Raw genomic sequence first — 23,667 nt, 5'->3', positions numbered from 1 at the left:
TAGGTTTGCTTCAAGGTACTTGTGATACTTCAATAGTAGAATACCTTGGGACCGAACTATTCTGTCTTGTTTTATAGTGAAGAAAGTTAGAATAAGGTTCCAGAAAGTCTAGCAGGCACATCCCTGGAGAAGGTTATTAAAAAGGCAAAGTTTGTATTTATCACTCCATACCCCTCTACTGAGTTCTTCTCCCAAGATGCTCTGTACCCTAATGGAGCCCCATCTAAAGTACAGAATTCTGGCTTTTTTCTTTCTGAGCAATTCCCTCAAGTCAATAGCCTTAAAAATAACTTTCCTCTGTAAAATAGCTCTATCTTGTTACTATACTCTCTGGACTCTGCCCCAAGATTTCCAAGCTACCTAAAATTTTTATTTGATCAAATGAATGCAATAATAGGTGATTTTTGTATTGCTGTGGTTTCCCTCCTGAGTAGCTGATATGCATTCTAGCAAGAGTTTTCTAAATATATTTTGATTAAAAAGAGTGGTCTCAAGGGTGTGAATTCTAATTCAGTCAGGGAAATATTTTGGAGTAGATGAAATCTTCTGGCTCTTCCTAAACCACACTGGGACAAGGCAATGTTTTTACACTCTGACTCTACAAAATTTTGCCCTACAGGTTTATGCTCTATTAATGTAAGATGCATGATTTCCCAGATAATTGCTTTTATCCACCACTTGATATTTGCCATAGAGGTCTCAAGAATCGCTTAGAGCAACTGTCTTGTTTAAAACCAACATTGCTTTAAGTCCACACATTTTAAAAGCATAAAAGCACGCCAGTCATATTTTACCCATTTCCGATTTATGAAGTGCTTCGGGGTACTTTTTACCATAAAGATTTTTTCAGTACAAATATACAAGTTTCCTTCTTTTACTTTAGAAGAAAAGATTGGTGCCCGAGACTTTCTTCCAAATTCCTTTACATAAGCATTTTATAATCCTTTAAAAAAGTTCCTTTTTACTAAATGCCTTTCAAAGTTATACTTCTCCTTCTTAACATTATGATATATGAACCTCAATATGAACATTTGAATACTTTTTCTTCCTACCCTTCCATTTTCATGCTTCAATTGGCATTTTTTGGTACCTTTATGCTTTCTCCTCTTTCTTCTCTTTTTCTTACTTTGATGACTTTTTCTGAAACACGCTGATGATAATCTTCCCCATTTCTCTCAATAGTAGTCTTTCCTTGGTGTTAAGTTGTAGACAGTAGAGGTTTGACAACTTTCACAACTTGCTTGTTAGTCCCATTCCTTTTTCTAAGACTGCGGTCCCCAAACCCCAGGGCTGTGGACCAGTCCTCTATCTGTTAGGAACAGGGCTGCAGAGCTTTGCTGCCCACTCCCATCCAAACCCCATGGAAAAATTGTCTTCCATCATGAAACTTAGGAAAGGGGGGGAAGTGCACAACAGGAAGTAAGCAGTGGGATAGCGAGTGAAGCTTCATCTGTATTTACAGCTGCTCCCCATCCATGGCATCACTGCCTGAGTTCTGCCTCCTGCTGCCCACTCTGTGGAAAAATTGTCTTCCATGAAACCAGTCCCTGGCACCAAAAAGGTTGTGGACTGATGCTAAGGAATACTATGAATAGAGAGGGAATGGTAATAGAGCTTAGTGTTTCACTAGGGAGAAATCCAGCAGAGAACATTTTTAAAAGAGTAAGTGATCTATGTTAAAATATGTGAAAAACAGAAAACAAATAATTTGAGGGTTAGAAAGATGAATGCCCTTCAGTACTAGATATACAGAAGTTCAAAGAACACTTACGATTCTTCCAACTCTGATCCTTTGGTACTTACAGTTTTGGGTGATTAGAGTTCATAGATGCTTTCCTTGACAGAATCCTAAAACGATGTCTATCAAACAAATGAACAACCTGACAAGGAACATCAAAGGATGTAAAGGGATTCCGAAGGCCTTTGGCTTCAAACTGCAACTCGAAGTGATGGTAAAGGAACTTCTAAGAGTGCAACTGTGGTTTCCTGGGAGCAGTGTTAAGACAATTGCTAGAGGCAAGTTGATGGGGCCACTTTGCAGAAGTGTGCTATCTGCTGAAGGATAAGAACCTTTTTCCTCCACTATCCTAAAGAAGCATCTCTAACATTAAAACACAGACTAGTGATTTACTCCTTGTATAATTATTTTAATTATTTCTGATTCAGATAAAGACTTTAATGATATATTTCCATGTTTTCACTAGTATGTGCCTAATTAATTGTTTGTTCTAAAAGACTAAACTTTTGGTGTGTTTTGTTTTACTCATTTCAACGTTAAAGAATACTCTATCTCCTGGAATTAATGGCACAATTCATCCAATTATCTAAATTAGAAATTCTGGACTCATTCTTGCTTGAAATTAATTTACTAAATCTTATAACCTTTTCCCCTCAGTTAAGCTTCTTATTTGTTCTTCATCGAGCAATATCTGAACAGGAGTAATCCACCAGATACCATATATTACTATCATCTATCATCTATTCTGCCAGTCAATATGTTCATGATTGGATAGTGCTGTCTTCAGGGGCTACAGTATGATGCCATCAAAATTTCTGTTCTGTTGATTTAGGCACATGCAATTCCATGCTCATTAGTTGTAGAAGCCAACCCTCTTTCAAGGGAGTTGATTTTTTATCAACTCTTGCCCTCCTGAGGAAATTGGTGAGCCATGATCATCTAGGCCAGTCCTATTCAAGTGGTGTTAGACAGTTGGTAACCACAGTACCATTCAGTTCTGAATTTCAAAGATACATTACTGCATTATGTTTTTATTCTGAGGAATCAGTGGAACATAATATAATAGATTCCATGGCAATTAAAAGCTTTTTTTTTTAATTGAGGTAGGATAAAGAAGTAAAAACAAATATTCTAATTTGATAATCTTCCTTAAGAGCTCTAACACTATTTGTTCATAAGAGATTTGTGTTTTAGGAGACTAATTTACTCTCATTCAGAATTTTAGCTGTTGAGGGTCTTTTTGTCATGGTGCTGGTGGTGACAGTGTTTTTGTTGTTCAATGACTGGATGATTTAACTTTGGTCGATGTAAGGGCAGGCTGGTCACAGTGATTTTAGTTAATGTCAATAGGACATTATTGTCTATGGGTTTTTTGCTCTCATTTGGATGGTTTGTACAAATATAGAGGGAAGAATACAGGTTTTGTGTTTAAGATATATAGGCACAAATTAAGATTCTGAGCCTAACTCCCTGAACTAGCCTCACATATAAAAGTGGGTGTTTAAGCCTATATTTCAGAGTTATATGAGGATATGTTCATAATAGGAAATCATGGGTAGCTTTCATTATTATTATTTGTCCTTCTGTTTAATTCCACCAATAAAAAGCCTGAGAATTCATCAGAAGACTAATCTGGACTTGAAATCCCTTGAACTCAGGAAGCATAAGACTCATAAATGTTAAGGTGGGGTAGGGATTTGCTGATTCATATTCATCTTAAGAACTAAAAGGGAGAATTTAATTTTCATAGGCTATTTTTCTAAGGGTAGCTATTGAGTCGCATTTTCTAATAATCATAGTTCAATACTGTTCAATCATTGTTCATCAGATTCATTATTTCATATATATATTTCTCACTATGTGCCAGACACTGTTTTGGTCATTGAGATATATTTAAGAGCAATTTTACTTTCATTTCCAAAGACAATTTTTCTATAGAGGTTACTGTTTAATCTTAATTATTATCTCTTCTCTATTTGCCATTCTCAGGGATGAAAACGTAAGAGTTATAAGTGATATTTTTCCCAATAAATTTGCATTTTCTTGATGTTTAACTGTTTAAAAAACAGTGATGAGAAAGTGGGAGGTCAGAAGGATTGAACGGCAGGGAAGACCCCTCTGAACACATATTGGCCTCTATGATTCCAACACTCAAGTCTGTCCGTCTTCTGAGAGAAGTATTCAGATGGATTACATTGAAATGTGCCCTGAAACACTGACTTTCCCCATTTTCTTGATTGGTAAAGCCTAGAAAAGTTATCAGTAGAACTTTCAAAGGAAGAATAGACATGCATTTCAGCGAATCTTGAATCTAGCTATTTGGGCACACGACAATTACAAATTTGGGTGTCGCTCTTGTTCAAAGCTTGGCCCTGAGTGAGCAATTTCTCTGATCTTAAAGCCCCGTGGTTTTAAAGAAAACTAGAGACATGTAATGAGTCACAGAAAGAGGGAGAAAATTTAACTCAGAGTTCTTTAAATCTTCCTCTAAGTGCTACACCCTAATCTCACACAATGATTTATTTCTAATTAACTTGCCAGTTAAGAGAAACGCTCTTTCTTTTGGCAAAAATTTGACCCACCAATCAGCTGGATATCCTGTCTAGACTTGACTCCAGCTACTACCCCCAAAAAGCCTGTCCCAAGCTTCCCGATCGAACATTCGCCTGGTGAACAGAAAGACATTAAGCACAACAGCAGTTCTGTTACCCGTTGTTGGTAATGGAGTTAATCAAGAGAACGGCGGGGACTCATTAACACTTTCTGCTGTACGTTCATTGGCTGATTCATTTAAAAGAAGTTTTTGGAACAGTAATAGGTAGATGAAAGGCTCTAGAAATATACAGGTGACTCAGGTATCATGACCCTGGAAGTGAGACATGCAAGCACAGATTCATGAGACGGGGTTGCGTGTCTAACAGAATGTTCTCTAAGTTCAAAGGAAAGAGACTCAGGTTTCACTTGGAGCAGCCAGCGAAGACGTTTATTGCTTCCCATTGTGAGCTTAGGCTGAGGGGTTGCCCTGGGAACCTGGGGCTTAGAGCCCTTCTCTAGGGATGTGAAGTTAGCACTTGGGCCTGGTGGAGGAGGCAGAGCAGGGAAACAGAGTCTGAAAACCAGAGCACTTTCCACTCCCTTAGTCATGTTGCCTGGACAGGAGGGGCTGTCCGCCTGCAGAATAAGCCATGGAACCATGGGGCCCTTAGGTTGCTAAGTCGGCTCTTCCTTCTGAGCAACTGTTTCTAGTTCACCCAAAGGTAAACTGATGCCCTCCTGGAGCTGAAGTGTCTGTTATAAATAGGGATAATCCAAAAGGCTGCCTTCTCTTTGGGAAAAAAATCCAAATAAAAAGGCAATAAGCTATTCATGCGAATTTCCCATCTAAAAGCTGCAGAGAAAGCATCCAAACACCAGGCCCTGAAACTAAAACCACATAGGAGCATAAAGGTTTGAAGCCATGGACAGGAGGCAGAAGAGATAAGTTCCTTGAACTGATTGCTAAGCTACAGCGACTATAATGGGTGTGGGCAGCAGCGTAGTGTGTGGGTGGGATGGGAGGTGTCATGTCACAGAGCCAGCCCGATGGGAACAGGTGTCCAAGAGGGGGTGAACTGGGGTTGTGTGATGGAGGAAGGAGATGAGGAGAGAGAATTCTAGGCAGAGCGATCACTTCTGCAAAAACTCCATGGGGTGGAAGGCTTTGGCATGATGAGGCTACACCAAGACTTCTGCCGTGGCTGGGACCTTGGGTGCCACAAATGAGGGGGCATCAGAGCTCAGGAGCAAAGATGGGGAGGGAGAGGAAGGCCAGCTCTTAAGGACAATGCCCATGATGGTGTTGAAGTTCTCTCACGTAATTATCAGATGAATTAGTTCCTCTTAGAGTGAAACATTTGTATCCTATTTGCTTCCTTTTATTAAATAATTGAATCCGTGCAACGAACTAGTTTCCCTTTTTGCTTTGGTTGTCACCAAGCTCTGGGCTCTGTTGTAGACAGGCCACAGCTTGGCTCGTCACATTTCATTCCCAGGATCTTGTATTCTTGCCCTTGACCTGATGTGGTTCCAAGGCATCCATTGTCTTGTGTGTTAAATCACCACCCATCCTTTTTAAAAAGTTGTCAAAATATGAGTGATACATAGAAATAATATATAATAATATCATCCATTTGACAGCCAAACAGCAAATGTTTCTTGAACACCTCTGATAACTGACTCTATTATTTGGAGAAGTCAGAAGCACAAGATTTAGTTTCAACATTCAATTATTAGCTTGTAATCTACTTGAGAATATGTCGTGTGCAGATAACATGATAAGCAGTAGTACAAGGCATTATATGCAGTGTTAATATTTAATCTATTTTTACTGCTACAAGGTTACTTCCAATTAAAATATTTCAGTACTTCTCCTTTGGGTGGTATATAACTGGTGCTCAAAGCCTGCTGAACACTGCATTTGCTGCTCAGATCCCTTCAAACCCTCCCTCAGACCCCCACCCCCAATCCCCACAATCCCGCCACTGAGGGGTTAATGCAGGGCACGGCAGGAACCTCTGCTTCCAGGATCAGGACCACCCTGTTCTCTGATGGGACAGTGTCTACTGTGCCCAGGCTCTTATTAAATATTTTGAACATTACTCTTGAGTATATGCTAGGTGCTAAATGATCTGTCTTACTGTTACCATTGCAATAAATAATAGTGGCTACTATTACTTAATCACGTACTATGTTCCAATTGAACATTTGTAATTACCCATTGGGGGAACCATTACTAGTCCCATTTTACAAACGAGGCAACAGGCTCAGGGAGTATAAACAACTCCATCCAGGGAAAGCACTTAGTAAGCCAAGGAGACAATTTTCCAACCTGGCCAGTGGGACTCCATGTTTGGAGGCGGTTGTGTCACCTGGGCTGGGATGTCAGAGAAGCAGCTTGGGAAACTGAGCAAGGAGGGCTCAGAGGATGTCGCTTCACAGGGAGGAGGAGGACATTACTAGCTAGAGGGGCATCAGGTGTATTAGGCGGACAGATGAAACTTACTTATATACTCTTCAGTTGTGGTTCTGGGTTCTTCCTTTTTAATTGCCCTCTAATCTAATCAAAAATAAGAACTCTGGACGTTGCATCCACTTTTGTTTTAGGTCACTAACATACTGCATGGTAAGTTCAGCTACAGCAGAAAAAAATGGGGTTTCTTGGCCTCAAAAGGCACCATCTGGTTTATAAAACAACAGTGTGTGCCCTCTGGATTATTTTCCCTTAGGAAATTCCTCCTTATCGGCTGCCTGGCTGCTAACTTCAGGATCATTTTCATACTTTCTATTCTAATCATTTTGTGCTGTGGTTTTTCGTTTTGTTTTTGTTTTTGTTTTTTTTTTTTTTCATTTAAGAAAGGGCAAAAAATAACTCTCGTAAAACCTACACAGGTTTAGTCAGGCAACAGGAAAACTTTCTCAGACTTCAAGGGCAAGAACAAGTTGCTGCTTCACCGAGAAGAGAAAAATTGAGCAATTCAGATGGCAATTTAAAAGCTGATTAATTGGAGACTCGTCATGGAAGGGAAGAGAAGGTTTGAAACAGAAGGAAGAATCAAAGAGGAAAGAGATGCTCTTTTGTTGTTGTTGTTGTTGTTCCCTATTCTTGGTTTTAGTTCTGTCCTCTCCTAAGAGAAGTGAGGAGCATGCAGGAAGCTTCAGGGGTAATAGACTGAGGATGCTTTGGGGAAGGGTAGAGTGGTGGGTCATGAACTCTCCAGTCTCAAAATGAGACTTCAAACTGGAGGGTGGAGTTACAGAGGTCTTCGCCCATGTTATTCAACCCTGTGGTTTTATGAAGGGTCTGGTAATTCTGAACATACTCCCCTACCACAGCTCACTGGTAAAAAGTCAGTCTATGCCCTCATGAAAATGTCGTTGTTCACGATCTCTGGTGGCCACAGTTTGCTCTCTCTCTCACTCAGATGTGGAAGCTCCCAGAGCTCTCCCATCCTCCATCTCTTGTGGCCACCCACCAGCCCTTATGTCAGTCCAGAGTCACAAACAACATCATTAAACGGGAGGAAAAAAAATATCCAGTACAGATTGGCTGGTTCCCTGGCCCGGGCTGGTTTAGGCAGCTCTTGGCGTAGACACCCTGACTCCCAAACATAATCTGTTTTCACGATTCCTGGGCGATTTCAGGTCCAAGAGAAGGTTTGGTCTTGACTTCACTGCACTCAGTCTCCTTCCTCTCTGTTTCATTCCACTGACTGAGACCCATTTTCCAGACTCGGTTTTTGGTTTATGTGACTAAGCTGTGCTCTTGGCTCTAGAAGTATCTTCTGTCTCCTCTTGGTTCTGTGTCATTTTCCTGCTTTCATAGCTTTGCTCTGCCAGGGGGCCAAGGATGGCTCCATTCTACTCCACCCCAGAGGGTTTGGGAAATGGGAAACTACGAAAGATGCCGAGGGGCCACATTTAAAGAAGATGGCCACGCTTAATGGGATATAAAGACAAAGACCCAGAATATGGGCAGAAACCATTTCTTTTCAGACCCTCTGATAGCACCAAATCCTATCTATCTAGTGTGGATCCCGCAACTGGCAAAGTGCCAGGAAGAGCTAAAAATAGATGCAAAATGGTTTTTGAAGCACTATGAAAAGTATTTATCTAAATGAGAAGTCTTGCTCCCTTTTTTTGTGTGTGTGGTGTCATCCTATATGAAGAAGCACGTTCCGGCTTACCCTTTGGCTGGGTGGAAATCTTGCTGAAAAGTAATGTGGTAGTCTCCCTAACCGTGGTTTTGCTTTGCGTGGTTTCCGTTACCCTCAGTAAACTGCAGTCCAAAAACGTTAGGTACAAGAAGATATTTTGAGAAAGGGGGACAGAGAGATCACATTCACATAACTTTTATTACAGTCTATTGTAATAATTGTTTTATTTTATTAGTTACTGTTTTTAATCTCTTATTGTTCCTAATTTATCGATCAATACATTAGTATAGGTATGTATGTATAGGATAGACATAGTATATATAGGATTTGGTACTAGTGTGGTTTCAGGCATCCACTTGGGGTCTTAGAACGTATCCTCCTGCAGATAAGGGGTGACTATTATACATAATTCTTTCATTATCAGTGTTTTTGAATGCATTTTAATATCCCATTGGGCAGCCCTAGGAACATAATTTTCTGGGTTCTTCTGTAATATGGGGATGTCCCCAAAGGATATTATAATCTCACTTGTCTCCACCCTAAATGGTCCCAGAATGCTGTTCTTTCTCAGTGCTTCTGGGGCTTCTCTTACTGCCAACTTTCTTTGATATATTATGTTGTTTCTTAAACCCAAAGCTCACAGTAAAGGTAGCACCCCCCCCCTTTTTTTTGCCTTAAACTTGATTTCCTTGCAAGTCAAGATCTTTTTTTTCCTTTAATTTTCCATGGTTTTAAGGATGATGGCCGTGTTCAGAATGATTCTGGTTTCCAGAAGTCGGACCTTTAGACAAGTGGAGATTTCCAAAATTATCATTCTGGCTTCCAAAAGCAATGTTATAGTCACAGGCTAGTGTAATATAGTAATAACAAAATAGTAAACATAATTTATAAATACTAACTCCTTGTTGGTTATCGCACCAATTATTTCCATTATTATTAATTGCTGGTAATGATTATCCATTACTTAAATGACTTCATTTGATCTTCACCGCAGTAGTTTGAGATAGGTATTCTTTCATCTCCATTTAATAGATGAGGTGCCTAAATTCAAGAGGATCAAGATGATTTTTAAGTCCTGCAGCTGGGAAGTGATGAAGCTTTGATTCAAACTCAGGTCAGCTGGACCCCAGTGGTCTTGGTCTTAACCACTTGCATAGAATAAAAGTCTCCATCAAAAATACTAGTGCTGTAAAAAAAAATGATTAATCTTTAGAGAGAGAACCACGAGTTTTTTTTATCAGATTCTCAGTAATGACTTAAACATCCATTAGGAACAACTGGCCTAAGTGGATTTATAGGAACTCCAGTCCAGGAAAAGAGAACTGGTTTCAATTCCCCTATGTGGCAACTCTGAGCATGGGTCAGGGGTCATCTGGAGTGCTGTGTTGAGAAAGGTCCGGAAGCCTTTGCTGGATCAGCAGGAAAAAGCATGCTTTAGAAATCATTTGGAGAATAATTTGCACAAACAATTTTTCTGTGAAAAAAATCATGAGACATTGGAGAAATTTGAGTCATCTGAATATTTGATGACATTAAGGAATTGTTAATTTTTTAGATGTGATAATGGTATTAAGGTTATGTTTTTATGATTATGTATTTTATGAAATAGATTCTAAAATATTTACAGATGAAATGCTATGATGTCAGTGATGTGCTTCAAATATGTTAGATATTAAGGGGTTGGGGTAGGTGGGATATTGTGCTAGAAAAAGCAATGGCTGAGTAGGTGAGGGTACAATATTGGCTGTGAGCTGATAATTATTGAGGCTGAGAGATGAGTAGTTGAAATTGAAATATTCTTTTGCACATGTTTAAATTTTCCATAATAAAAAAAGTATTTTTCAAAAGATAGCTCAAGAATATTTTTAAAGGAAAATAAAAGAAATATCTACATGATTGTGGTGAGTGAGGTATAGTTGGAAGAATGGTGGAGATGGGGCAGTGATGTCTTATGTGTACTACCAGCTAGCTGTCTGTTCACTCCACCATAGTATTTTATAAACAAAGAAACAGGCTTGAGGCAGAAAATGACTAGCTCAAAAATCACATTGCTAGAGAATAGATGTGTTCAGTTAGTATCTGGGTCCATAAGTCTCCTCTCCACTCTCCCCTCCCACATGTTCATGGGTTATAATGGCTTGCAGAGAGCACAAAGCATATTGCAACACCCTTTATATTCTACTGGGTCCAGGGTGTCCTCAAGAATTATGTAAACAACTCAGTCTTAACTAACCACACAAGGGGCCTTTTAAAAAATAGTTTAATTTTATTTTAACTGTAGTTTTTGTAAATTGTAGTTTAATTTTGAGATGACTATAAATGCACATGTAATTGTAAGAAATTTTACAGAGAGCTCCTGTGTACCTTTTACTCAGTTTCCCTCAGTGGTGACACCTTGCAAAACTCTAGTAGAATATCACAACTGGGAAATTAGCTTTGATACAATACAGCAATCTTTTCTGAACTTCTCTAGTTTTACATGCACTAATGTGCATGAGTGTGTGTGTGTATGTGTGTGTGTGTGTGTGTATTAAGTTCTGTGTCATTTTATCACATATGTAGATTCCTATAATCACCTCGTAGTCAACATAGTTCCATCACCACGAGGATCCTTACTACAGGATGTTTTAATGCATTACTGCCACTTAGCATGAAATACATAGTCAGATAAATTATTGCTGACCCCTAAATACTTAGTTTTCTACCTGGATAGGGATTTGAGTAATGAAGAGAATTAGGCTAAACGAAAATGGAATCTGAATAAAATACAAAAGTAATTTGGTCCAGGTACATCAACAACAATGCGATCCATTTCAGGCCGGGCATGCTGGCACTCACCTGTAGTACCAGCTACTTGGGAGGCTGAGGCAGGAGAATTGCTTGAGCCCAGGAGTTTGGGGCCAGCCTGGGAAACATAGCAAGACCCTAACTCTAAGAAAAAAGAGAACTCATTTTAAAAATTCAGGAGTACTTTTAAGATAGAATTTTATTTAAAAATATATAATTAAATATATATATATATAAAATTTCAACTTTTGCACTCTCAAATAGTCAAATTTTATTTTTTTTCTCCCTAAGCAGGTAACTTAACTTCTCCAAGATGGAGTTTTCCATCTGTAAAATATGTATAATTATATCTACTCCTGGGTAAACTTATAAAGATGAAATAAAATAATACTTATAAAAGCACTTTGAAAATGGTAATGTACTATTACTAATACTACTACTACAAGTTTTGTGATGGTTCCCATAAAGAGAAAACAGATGATAAATAATTAGGCTGACATAAAGAAATTATTTTTAAAGAGAATCCTCCAGGATATACCATATGGTTGATCCTACTTTAGCCAATCTACTATACATCCTACTCCTACAGGTCTGCAAAATGGTCATTGATGCTCTTTATGATAATTCTGTGAAGCTAAAAAAATCCTTGAATATCTTATATCTCATCCAAGGAAGTGTCCCCTGACAGTTTTTAAAAATTGGAGCTGGAAAGGACCTTAATCCAATTTATAAATGAATATATTGACACCCAGAGATATAAAGGGACTTTTGAGCCTGTTACTGATATTTTACTCTATTTTAAATCCCTGATATAATCTCTTGTATATATAGTAATTGTGAGTTGTAGGTTTAATATTCGACTGACTAAGTCACTAGATTTCTAAAAAGTTGGTGTCCCAAAGTGGTAGCAGCATGGCAAAGTGCTGAAGGGCTGGGATCATGGCCCAGAAGCTATGAGTCCCATAACAGGCCCTGCTACTAAAGGCAAATCATTTCATCTCCTAGGGTCTCATGAGAGGCAAAAGGAATTAACCCTTCAAATTTCTTTAATGCCTACATTTCTATGTTTCTATTGAGTATTTAAGCTCTTCCTGGTTGATCTTACACATCTTCATCAGCCTTCAGGAAAGTGGGAACACCAAATCAAACACACTACTTGTGCATAAAGGTCCACTTTGGGGAAATTTCTTAGCCATAAGAATTGTTTTGATTTCTACCATGCAATAGAAGTTTTATTTTTTAAAACAACTATTATAGATTACTCTCTCCTCAAGTACTTCCCCTCTCTTCCAAACAGAAAGTATCCTAAAAGGGGCTTAGTGAAATTTTTTGGAAGCAGTGGCCTTGCCTGATAGACTCTGTTTAAACACCACTTTTAGTATTAAATGCCAAATCCTCAGCTCTATGCACTGCCTCATTAGTTATTAATGAGGCAACATATTTGTTCAAAATTTATGATTGTTGATTTGCTCCCATCACTGTATGAAATATTAACATAGCATTTGTACTTGCAACCATTTGCAGACATTAGATTGTGTATTTGCATATTCATGAACACTCATAAATGTTTAAGGAGACAGCACAGAAAGCATGGGAGCTGTCAGCCAGCCAGTAAAAAGGCATATTTACAGCGTTAATAAGTATTTGAGTTTATAGGCCAAAACGATGAGCAACAAATTAAGTGAAATTCTGGTCTGTCTATTTCAGAGAACTGGGGATTTTCCTATTTTTTAGAGCTTTGTAAACTTGATATTCATTTCATAGATGCTGAATAAATGCTTATTATTTAGTCACAAAATGTATGGTCTTTGTGCAAAGAACTTCTTAGAGTGTCAAGAGTGTTAGGCTCTTAGAGATTTCATTTCACCCTTGCTGATACACAGTTTTTCTGCCTTGGGCTTCCCTTCTATCAAAGTAATGAGGGAAGGCAAACGTGTCATATACTTAGCCAGAATTATTTTCTATTTTAGTTTCACCAAGGAACGTGGATAAATGATATGTCCTGGTGTAGCAACACCAGCCAATGTACTTGACTCAGTCTTTCAATCTTTAAAAACTAGGGCCTAGAGACTAAAAGGTCAAAGTATGGAGCACTAATGAACAATATGAGAAAGAAGCATAAAGCATCCAACTAACAAACACCTGCCTAACAAATAATCCATATATACAAATGGCCACTAATATCCCACAAAGCCTATTCTATTACAGAAAACTTCATCACCTGCCACACTCCTGAGAACTGTGGTAAAAAAACCTGGGAACTTTCTGAATCTTATGGGTCAATAATAGGAAAAATATTAAATTAGATCCCTACCTCACACCATACACAAAAATTAGTTTCAGGTATAGTAAAAGAACTGATGATGGAAGGAAAAGTAATAAAGTTTGTATTATATAACACCAATAAAAGAAAATATCTTCCTGACCTCAGGGCAGGGGGAAAAAGAATTAACCCATCCTATGGTCAATGTTACCACCTGGGCCATACCATTGTTAAATGTCTCAAATATCAACTCTGGGAGGCAAATGAATGTGTGAAACAGCTCACCATATCCTTGTACCAGCAGGAGAAGGGGATCAAAGATTAGCATGTGGGTTGTAGTTGGCTTCTGTTTTGATGGCCTAATTGTTCTGCCAATCAGTTCTTGCCCTCCTGGTATCTGCTGCTGAAATCTGCAACTGGTAGATCTGTGGTCTGTCTTTTTTTGGCACTGCAAGGATCTGTTGGTCCTCTCAGGTGACCCACTACACCTCAACTTTTGCTTGTTCTGTTTATCTCTAAGATCTGGAAATGATTTTCATTTGATCTGTAGCCCAAGCAACCTCCTTAACAAGCCATGCCACCAGGGACACTTCACCATCACAGCAGTGATTCACCAGCCAGAAGCACCATCATCTTCCTTCTGTGTCCCTCCCCAGAGCAAGCTGGAACTTCTAGATATTTTTAAAGGTGGGTGGTATAGGGAGTTAAGTGGTATTCTAGGGCATTAATTTCAAGCTGTCCCCTTCCTAACCATGCCACAATAGCAGCAGTTTTATTCTGATTCATAGATTAGTGTAGAGAGGGTAAGAGATTATTCCATGAAATAGTCACTTCTTAGAATATCACATAAGAAACAGGGAGAAACTTCCTGTGCTCTCAGAACTTTCATGATTTCCATAGGAGGGGTGTGCTGAGGGTGAGCATGTTTATATCTGATTTCTTCTCTGCCTCTCTCCCTTCCTTTCCTTATATTATCTTGGACCAAGAGGGATGGGCTTTTACTTCTTTATTCTGTGAAGCAATAACCTCCCCAAAATCATATCCTATTTCCAGAAATACATTTACTTTGCTCCTTTCCCTGGGGTCATGATGGAAGAAAAGTACAGAGAAAAACACCTTGACTTTTTAAGAACAGAATAAAAATATAACATCCCAGGCACACAGCCTTTGATGAGTCAGAGGCAACACACACTCAACACAGACACACACACATTTTAACTTCTAATCAGAAGAAATTCATTTATTAATCTACCATGTATTTGTTGTGACTCCCATGTAAGCACAGTGGTGTAGAAAACAGAGGAAGCTATTTTTTAAAACAAAGATTATATTTTACATTTCAAGAAATAAGCAATAAATAATACTTAACATATATCATGTTATTATAAAATACTAAGAAAAATTAAAGAAGAGTAATAGCACAGAGCTTGACTGATGGATGGAAACATGCTTTATTGGCTGTGGAAGGCCCCTCTCCTAAGATAACTTTTAAGCAGGGAACTGAACAGACAGAAGGAATCAGCCACGTGGTCATCTGGTGGGAGCTCATTTGAAGCAGGGGAAAGCAAGTCAAAGGCCCTGAGGCAAGAGCATGCTGGATGTGGTTAGGGTTATGGAGAAGGCCACTGTAGTGGAAGGAGAGGAATGAGAGGGAGTGGAGTGGGAGGTGAGATCAGAGAGATGGCAAAGGGACAGATCGTAAGCTTAGATCACAAGTTTGGATCTGCATAATTCGGGAAGCCATTGAAGAATTTCTAGCAGGAGGATGATATGATCTGATTTAGATTTTCAAAGAACCCATCTGGTTGCCGTGTTGGGAACAGACTTAGGGGATGCACATGTGAAAGCTGGGAGACCAGGTAGGAGGTGACTACAATGCTCCAGGTGAGATAGACTCAGACTGAAGAGTTAGCTGTGGATGTAGAAAGAAATTGTTGTGTTCCAAAGATATTTTGAAGATAGAGCCACTGTAATTGCCTATGGGGTATAAGAAAAAGAGTCAAGTTGCCCCAAGGCCTGGGACCTGAGCAACTTGAATAACATTGAGATGGAGCCACCAGTCAGTAGGAAGAACAATTCAGGAGGACCAGAGTTCAGTTTGGGACATGGTCAGGATCCATCTGTCAACCAAAGAGATGTCAGACAGACAGCTGGGTATGAGTCTGGAGTTCAAAGAACAAGTCTAGGCCAGATCTGCAAATACGAGAATCATTGGTGTACAGACGGCATTTAAGACCATATAGTAGATTAAGTAAGATCACCTAGGGTGGGATTTTAGAGACAAGAGAAAACAAGGGTGGGCCTTGATCCTGGAACACTCCAATGTTTAGAGATTGTGGATCTGAGAAGAATCTAGCTAAACAAAAAAAAGGGGTCATCTGAAGAAGACAATGAGAAGAATATTGAAATAAAGGAGTGTCTCGGGTGGAGGGAGTGTGTTGAGTGCCTCGGGTCCATGAAGTGAGAGGAGGATGGAGAATTGGCTGTTGGTCCTGGGAGGTGGGAGCCATTGGTGCTTGGAGAGGTCAATTTCCGTTGGGCCTTAGCACGATGGTTCAAAAAAGAAAGGGGAGGGGGAGACAAGTTTGGAGAGCAAGTGAATTTTGATCAGAGACATCTTTAAGCTTTATTCTTTGGCCCAGTAAGATGGATCCTATGGAAGGACAGAATAAAATGGAGAAACCCTGAAAAGGGCCTGCCCTGAGTGATCTGGCACAGGGAATACGAGTCCTGCAGGTTCTTGCAGTAGCAAGAAACGAGCACGGTCCAAGCCGCCAAATCCCACTAATGTGTTGAACAGGTGGAGCTCGTCTTTATTAAATCAGTGCCCTGGGTAAGTCCTGTTCCAAGCTCCTTCTCCAACGCTGGCAGCCGCTTGGCTGGTGTTTCAGAAGCGCAGCCCGAGCTGACGCGGGAGAGACGGACAGAGCCTGCAGCCTGTCATGTGGTTGGGTGGAAAGAGAAGACTGAAGGGGCTCGTAAGTGGCGTAAGTAATAAAGCTCCTATTTATCTAACCCCACATTCCAAGGAGCGCCACAGACATTAATGAGACATTAGCTCATTCCTTCTCCTCGCTGTGAGGTAGGGAGTCAAGTTCCCTGAGCTCTGTTTTATGTGTGAATAAAATAGTGTAAAAATTGAGGATTCACAGCATTCTCCGGGCCGTGGGTTTTTCAGCATTGTCGGAGCACCCTCTGTGGCTGGGGGGCTCACCAGGGCAGAGGAGCCACGTAAGTGAGTATTTGAATAGGAGAGACAGGACAAGAGTGTTTGACCATGCGATTTAAGTCCAAGTACGGAAATAGGATACTGGTCTGAGCTTTGCAGAAGGGGTCAGTCCCGGGTTGTGTGAAGGCTCAGCGGCACCTCAGCGGCTTGGCTTCACGTTCTGACTCCACCTAGGACCCTCAATTTAATTTCTCTACACTTCAGCTTCTACCACCAGATAGTGGAGACTAAATTAGAACCACCCAAGAGTTTAATGACATAGTATGTGTAGAAGACGTAGCATAGAGCCGGGCACATTATAAGCTCTAATTAATGATATTTGTTAAAATACTTTTATTGTTATCATTATTTAAGCAGAACAAAAGAGTAAATGAATAAAAAAATAAAATCTCTGGCTCATTCTAGCCAGGAAAGAGAAGAAACTTATCTAGAAATTTGGTATCACCAAACAAAAAGCTATCATGTTAGTTTTGGCAATTCTAGCTACTCTGAGAAGTAAAGCTCAAGTATTAGAGGCTTAAAACATTAGACAATGTCTTGATCATTTAATAACACAGGGCAAGTGAACAGATTGGAAGCCCTCTTCCATACAGTGGTTTAAGCCTGTGCCATTTTCAATATGGGACTTTCAGGGTCCCCCTAGAGGTCATCTTTATTCCAGAAGGAGACAAATGCATGAGGGAGCATGAGTGTGCATGTGACAAATGCATGAAGGAGGTGTGTGTGAGAGAAAGGGCTAATATAGACCAAGCTTAGATATGAAACATCATTTTCACTTTCATTCCATTGTGTAGAACTCAGTGGAAATGCATATCTCAACCACGGGGATAAACAAGCAGTTGTATATAGGAGTATAGAGCCCAGACAATAGATCCAGGGTACAGCTGCAAATGAAAGAGTGAAACTCTACCATGGGGAGGTGGGGTGCTGGGAAATATAAATTCTGGATTGGCAACCACTTGCAATCGACATGTCTACACCATGGAGGCAGGAGGGCAAGGGTTCAGACCCCACTCATTCTGCGTGTACTTAAGTGTGCAGATCAGAGAACGATAGCCCTTTGGATAAGAAACTTCTGTAACAGGGTTCTTGGATATAAAAGTTAGGCCTTGGACTTGATATGGATTGGGACTTAAATCAGAGTTGGTTGGCAAAACAAAGTAATAGGGAAGAAGTTTCTTCCACTGACCAACTGAGGAAATAGGGAGATTGGGAGCCTGGGAGTGGGGAGAGGGTTGGGACATTGAAGCAGGGCACGTAGGGTGACCTACTGAAATAATGGTCTTTGAGAGCTCTCGTAAGGAGGGGATAGTGTAGGAACTTCAACCTATTGAATTTTAGTGGTCCCCACTCTGCTTATAGAATAATCCTCCTCTGTCCTCCCCAAGGGTAGGTCTGGGTTCTGGGTGACCTGACACTTGTACAAGTTGGGAGTCCCTCTTTAAGAAAAGAATACAGAATTACAAACACAAAATTTAGTCACAAAGTGAATATTTATTTAGAATGAGAAAAAGAATCACAACACATTACATATATTAAAAGCAAAAAATTCCACAGATGTCATGAAACCCAGACAAATGACACAATATTTTTATTAAGTAATGGCCTGAATCACTTCTATAAGAACATTTTTTCCTACATTTCTTGGCTGCGTCCACCTCAATGGCCATTTCTTCTAAGAAGGATTTTATAAGACAATTTTTATAGAGAGACTTAAAAGATCATTTGTCTAGGATAGTTGATTAAAATATGTTTCTATCATTGATAAATTTAAAATATTTTTCTTTTAAGTTCACATCTGGTTATGGACAAATAGCATGTACATTTTTAGGATTGTTGTTAAGTTTAGGAAGACTTCTACCAAGTTTCTTGCATGAGCAATTATAGACCTACTCACTATTTGCAGGACTGCTGTGTGCTGATGCCCTACAAACACAAGCATTATGATTTAGTCTATTCTGCATAATTCCCATTGAGAAAGGAAGAAAAATATGATGGTGCATTCATAACTGTATATGCTGAAAAATTGAGTATGCTCCTCACTTCTGTTTTGCTCAGTCACCAGTGAGAACTGAATCCTCTACTTCCGATGACATGTTTCTGGTCATTAGAAACTATTACCCAGACTAAGCCCTGGCTTCATGCTCTTTATTGTTCCCCTTTCATCAACCATATCCTTGTGGTGTTGGGTGCTGTAAGACACATGCATTTTCTGTGCAACCTCTCACTTTCCCTCTTTCAGGGAGCAGTGAGAGGACTCCTGTGAGCCAGTCCAGCATTAGGACCTACAATAATCACCAAGCCAAACCCAGAAATCCCTGTGAACCACATACACTAAATTCCTCCAAACATAAACTAAGCTCCCCACCTAAACTCCCCTGAGTTGCATCCAAACATGCTCATAGTCACTCCAAGACCTCCTGATTCAAAGGTAAGTGTGGTTCTGTGATCTTCATCCATTGCTAAGAAGATGCCATATTGCAATGTTTTAAATAATTCAATTATTAAAGTGTATTAATGTTATTTCACTAAAAAAAAATATAACTATGCACGTACCTTGCCAAAGCCTTGAAAGAGCTGTGTGCAAGTCAAGGGCACTGAAGTGCAAGCTTCTTTGGCTTCCTGGTGAAGCATGTCTGATATCGCCACACCCTCAGACGAAGGGGTATTCAGCACACAGCCTTGTGTTAGCATTTTGTCGCTGTGTTAGATTCCTAGGGCTGTCATAACAAATTACTATAAACTAGGTGGCTTAAAATGACAGAAATCTATTTTCTCCTTGTTCTGGAGGCTAGGAGTCCAAAACCGAGGTGTTGGCAGGGTCATGCTCCTTTTAAAGACTCTGGGGAAAAATCCTATCTTGACTTTTCCAGCTTCCAGTGGCTCCTAGCAATCATCCCCTTGGCATTCCTTGGTTTATCGCTGCCTCAATTCAATCTCTGCCTCCACCTTCGCACGGCCTTCATCTCTGGGTTTCTGTGCATCCTCTTCTGTCTCTTATAAGGACATCCTCGTTGGATTTAGGGCCTCCCCTAACGCAGTATCATTTCATCTTGATTCTTACCTAATGACATCAGCAAAGACCTTTATTCAAACAGAGTCAAATTCCGAGGTTCTAGGTGGACATAAATTTGGGGGGTAACACTTTTCAACCCATTGTAGTTGGTGCATGAGAAGGGAATAGTTAGTGCCCATGGTGGCAGGTTGGAGAGGGGCCAAAACTATGCACAGAGAGGGGAACACTTCCAGAGACAAAAACAGGATTGAGACGCAGAAGCGACTACAGAGCATTAAGCATGTCTTATAAATCATGAACAGGGTGCTGAAATTCCCAGAGTCATGGGCAGGGAGGGGCGCTGATGCTGAAGACGGGAGGACTTGACAGCATGTGGGTGGCTGACACCTGGCTACTGTTCAGTTGCACGGGTGTATGTATTATGGATCCTACCTGAAAGCTGGCTCTCTGCACACTTACCAGCTCTTTTCTGCTGAGCCAGATCAACCTGCCAACTCCGGAACTGCCTACCCTTGGGTCCATTCTCCCATCTGCAGGGGAGGATGGGGAAATTGACCTTTGAAGGCTGTGTTTCCAGGCTCCCATGTCAGAGGGCTCCCAGATTCCAGTTGGAAGCACTGGTGGGAAATTATAAGTGGGAGGAAAGGAGAAAAGTCAGAGGCCAGGACATATCCCCCCACTCTCCAACTTCATGTTTTCCACCCACAGCTGCATCTCCTTTTTGACTCCAGCCCCACGGACAGGGCTGCCTGGTCAGGCCTCACCACTGGTCCCAGCCCCAGGGCTCTCCTTTTGTCCTATAGCCCTGGAATGCTGGGGGCTTTCTGCTGTTGCCGGCCCCCATCCCTCCCCAGTGCACTTGAGCTTTTCCATTGCCCAAGCACCAATTCTCTGCATTAAAATCCCTCAGTTTTATAGACTGAGATTGGATTCTGTTTCCATAGTTGAAGTCTAAATGATACAACTACAAATGGTAAGAGAGGAAATGAAATTTTAATCAATGTACATCATTTTATTAGTTACATTAATAAGAAGTGTAAATCGGTATATTAGTTTATATTAACAGATATATAGTGAATATGCTTATATGTATGTATGAATATATTAGAAGAAAAAAAGGAAGGAGGCAAGTAAAGTTCCAATGAGAAATATTAATAATTGCTGATTTAACTTTTCAGAACTTACCAATTTCTCATATTGATTTCATAAAGGTTAACAGTTACAATTTATGAAGAAAGCACCTAGTTGCTATTCACCAGGTGTTCTTTCATGGAGGCTGATTAGGTCAATCCAGCACCAACATCATCTGTCCTTGTAACAAGTGACCACAGGGCTGGATGCTGAAGCTGGAGTGGGTCAGAGCTACTCTGAGGTCAAAGCTCAGGGTTTTTGAGTCTCAAATCCTTCTCTTTGTGTATCAGTAAAATATTCCTGTGTTGGAGGATACTATCCTCTCATTGACTCTTGTGTGTCACCTCCCTTTGTCTGGTTGTCACCCCTCAACAAAGTGGGATTCCAGCACTCATAGTTTGCAGGGTCCACTTTGGCAAGACCATGCAGAAGGTCCAGCTTGTCATCAGTGTCCTTGGCCTGTCTGCTGTGATCTTGCTGGGACTTTTCCAGAGCCTTCCTTTATTTCCTCCTTTCCTGGGCTTCTGTTTACTGCCCTGGCCTTGATCCTCCACTCGTGGGCAAAATTCTCATCAGTGGTTTACTGTTAACGTGGTTTGATGCCTCCTTTTCCAGGAATATTGACATACTTTTTCTGTTTGGGGTGGGGGAAGTAGGGAGTGGGAAGGAAGGGAGACCCAAAAGGAAAATTCAAAATACCTTGGCACCTGGGTAGGGAAGCTACTTTGCAACAAGAAGTTCCCATCATCCCTCGAGTCACTGTTCATAGGAAACAGCCCAACCCCTTCCATAAAAGAACCCTGCCCTTCCCAAGCTGAAATGCTAATAACTTCAGCATTTAGAAGACACAGCATGGTGTAGACACTGATATCTCACACCAGCTGAGGATTCATCATTCCTGACACCAGATGGTATTTGAGACATGGGAGTCCCCCACCTTGCTCCTTTAGTACTACTCCCTCTTACAAACAAAAGCTTTTTAAATGGTGAGTAATTTGTAAAGCATAAATTGGGTCGTAAATGGATATTTATTTTTACGTAAATCTTGGCAAACTGAGGCAGCTACTTTACAGAAGTGATTAAAATTTAAAAGGCAGCATTGCAAGAGGAAGATAATAAAGGGTGGTTATTTACAATGGCCATATTTACATTAAAATGCTAAATTTATTTTAATAAATACTAATTTTATATTTATGAACAGTCGTTCATAGACAAGACAATAAAAACTTTCATTTCTGCTTACTGGATTTTACTGTACAGCATATAAATCAAATCCTTCACTCAACACTGCATTCATACTTTGAGCTTGCTGTGTTTTCTCAGAATAGTCAAGTCTGTTGTTTCTTAAATCTGTTTTCTTTATAATAAATGACTTTATTGATTTGGTTCAAGCTCAGCTCCAAATATAGCAGAATAATGCTAATAGTCCAAGAAAGAGAGGGAAATGAGAGAGCATTTTATCAGCATGTTTCAGAGTCACAGGTAAAAACCATAGTGGTTAGCAATTTCTTTGTATAGTCACCACTTACAAAGACCTTGAATAGGCAGCTGTTAATAGCAGAGTCCAAGTCACCACATTTTCTTCAGATTCTGACTTGGTTGACCTTTTTTTTCTAATTTAGCAAGTTTTTTACTTGATTATTTTTTAATAACCTTAACTGATGATAAAGGGAAAGTTTTCCTTCAGGAAAAAAATATTGCATGGTTAGGAATTTTCCATAGTTCTGCCTTATTCTATCTTAAAATAAGTTTTAACCCCAAAGACAGTATTGTTAAATTAAGTTTAATAGGTCTTTAAAAATATCTCACTATTTTGGACCAATGAGAAAAGTCAGTGTATGCTGAGATATTATGCCCAGTGTTTTATGTAGTCAGTCAAAAGTTATTTGTTGAGCACGTATTATGTGCCAAGATAGCTATCTAGCAATATAGCTCTGTACTAGGTGCTACAGTGAGAGCAAGTGGTCAAGAAGTCAGCCTGTCTCTAGGAAATAGCTGAGGGCAAAGCCATGTCCAAAGGCATCCACTTAAGTGGTTAATAGATAGTGTCCAAGAATATTTATTTGTATCTGTAGACATAAGGAATGGGTGGGAATAATTAAGACACCAAAAAACAAATTATTTCTGATGGGAACTGGGTAGAGGCAAAATAGAACTTCGATGCACTTGACAAGGACTCTTATTTTAATAACTCCTATCACCACCCAGTTGGACCTTAAAGGTAACTATGACAATCAAGTGAGAATCTTGTGGTCCTTTAGGGATGAATCTAGGATGCCTGACCCTTGTCTTGTGCTTCCTCCAGCATCAAAATACCACAATCTATGAGATAGCACAATCAAATATGAGATATTACCAATAAATTATATATTCATCACCTCAATTTATCTGTTTTCATGGTGGAACAATGACTCTAAACTTTAGATCTATCCACATTTCCAATAGATGCTATAGATATGTCCTTGAAATGAAGCTAACAGCAGTGTTGCTTTTGATAAGACACGTGAATCTTGATGAGTAAGATGTGCACCGTCTGGGAGATGGTCACACTTGAAGCTCAGACTTGTGGGGGATGGGGGAGCAAAGGCATTATCCAAAACCTTAAAATTTATACCCCCATAATATGTTGAAATGATAAAAAAAGACCCATGGATCCAAAGTGTGTTAGACTGTTGCTCCCAGTAGTCAAGCCCTGTGTAGCCCCCTCCCACATTGACTCTGAGCTTGGACAATGGAGTATTAGCAAACACAATGTCTGCAGAAGATGGGTCAGTGTTTGCTCATCACAGTTTGTCCCCTTGGAATCCAGCT

Source organism: Microcebus murinus, chromosome 17 (assembly GCF_040939455.1).
Source record: "Microcebus murinus isolate Inina chromosome 17, M.murinus_Inina_mat1.0, whole genome shotgun sequence".
NCBI classification, from domain to species: domain Eukaryota; kingdom Metazoa; phylum Chordata; class Mammalia; order Primates; family Cheirogaleidae; genus Microcebus; species Microcebus murinus.
The sequence above is the reverse complement of the archived record's forward strand: the minus strand, read 5'-3'. Positions refer to the sequence as shown.